Source organism: Marmota monax, unplaced genomic scaffold (assembly GCF_021218885.2).
Source record: "Marmota monax isolate L192 unplaced genomic scaffold, Marmota_monax_Labrador192_F-V1.1 WCK01_AAM20220418_F8-fsc00006, whole genome shotgun sequence".
Taxonomy (NCBI): Eukaryota; Metazoa; Chordata; class Mammalia; order Rodentia; family Sciuridae; genus Marmota; species Marmota monax.
The window spans coordinates 23336435-23338387 of NW_026693712.1; the positions used below are offsets into that span (position 1 = coordinate 23336435).

At 36.4% G+C, this 1953-nt stretch overlaps 1 non-coding gene across 1 annotated transcript; it reads left to right on the forward strand.

The window, feature by feature from the left end:
* Positions 1-274: 274 nt before the first annotated feature.
* LOC124103800 (small nucleolar RNA SNORA44) lies at positions 275-403 on the forward strand. The gene has a single exon (XR_006855281.1). It is a non-coding gene; the product is annotated as a small nucleolar RNA SNORA44 (small nucleolar RNA).
* The last annotated feature ends 1550 nt before the right edge of the window (positions 404-1953 follow it).

Consider the following 1953-nt stretch of genomic DNA (forward strand, 5'->3'; position numbering starts at 1 on the left):
TATAGATCATTTGTTTTCAGTCCTGTATAATATTTAATTGTATAAATATAATACAATTTATACAACCATTCTCCTGATACTGAATTCTAATTAATTTCCTTTCATGATTCCTATAAACTGTTATGAGCCTGTCTCCTGGAAACATGTACAAGATTTTTTCTGGGATTGCCGAGATAGGGTGTCTCTATGTTCATATTTCCAAGAAAATATCAAGGTGTTTTACAAAAATGATTATCTAATATACCTTTACAATACCCTAATTTAAAGAAATTCCCAGCATGTTTCCCTGGCAGTCACTCTTTGTGGCCATGGACTCTCCAACTACATGCAAGAGCAACATGGGAAACACTGACAGCTTCAGTCAGCACAATACCTGCAGCTGCCACTCACCTTTCCCATGATGTATCAGGAGGAAAAAAAAAATCCTACTGTTCTATATTCTCTCCCAAACTTTGTGAATTACAGCAATGAAAATTAAAAAAAAAAAAAATAGATTCAGACCACATTTTGGAGATATAGCACACAAAGACAGTGGTTAAGAAGGAAAAGTTAGAAATGATTCACTATTTATTTTTTAATATTCACTAATATAATAAGTATAATATTTCAGTTTGGTCATTGTTTTAGTCAGTTTTTTTTTTTTCTGCTGTGATTAAAAGATCCAACCGGGACAACTGTAGAAGAGAAAAGCTTTATTTAGGGTCTGTTTCAGAGGTCCCAGTCCATAAGTGGCTGGCTCAAGGTGAGGCAAGAGATCATGATGGAAGAGTAGGAGAAAGGGAAGCAGATCACATGATGATCAGAAAAACAGAGAGAGAGAGAGAAAGAGAGAGAGGCTCCAATCCCCAAATACAAAATATACATCCCATAGTCATACCCCCAAGGAACCACTTCCTCCAGCCACACCCACTGGCTTCCATTTCCCATCCAGTTAATCCCATCAGGGATGAATTCACTGATTAGGTTAAAGCTATAACCCAATCATTACTCCTCCAAACCTTCTCGTATTGTCTCATATACAAGCTTTTGGGGGACACCTCACATCCAAACCATAAGAGTCATAATATCTATTCTCCTGATTACTGAAAAGATTCAATAGGTTTGTTAGTTTGTTTGTTTCTGTTCCCTGGCCATCTACTCCCATGTCATTTACCTATTTTTCTATTCTGTTTGTGTGTTTGTTCTCTTTTGGTTGGTAGGAGTTCTTTATGTATTCTTGATATTAAATATTGGTAATATGTGTGACAAATATGTCCTATTACTTTTTTGTTTTCACTTTCTTTATGGTGTGTTTGATAAACAGATGTCATTAATTTCTATATAGTTGAATTAATCATTTATTTTATGGTTAGAATGTGTTGTATTATGTTTAACAAAAGTTTCCCCACCCCAAAACCAGGAAGATATTTTCTTTATGTTTTCTTCCTAAAGTTTTCCTTTTAGAAAAAAAAGTCTATCTGTTTAAATTGACTCTTGTGTATGGTGTAAGGCAGGAATTCAATTTCAGCTTTTTAAATGGATATCCAGTTATCCCAGTGGTGTTTATTGAGCAGTTCTTTCCTTCTCCATTGATCTTTAATGCCCTCTGTGCTACATGTTTTCTATGGCCCTTGGTACACATTGATTTCCCTTCTTTGCTCTCCTTGTATCACAAGAGCTGGATACCAGAAGCTGCACTCTAAACTTTTTGCCAGCAAGGTTTAATTATTGTTTGGGTGCTGTCAGAAAAAATGCACTTAGGGTAATTTGGAAGAAAGTAGGGAGATAGAAACAATTCACTCCCAGCAACAATGGCAGAGGAAATAAGACTTGAGTGGATATTTTACAGAAGCCACACTCCATATTCCCATAACAGTCAACAGTCTCGGGCAACAGTTGGGGGTGCTGTGATCTCAGCAGAGTGTCCTATATTTTGCAGACCTCTAAGCAGCTTCTCTGGATGGCTATGGCAGT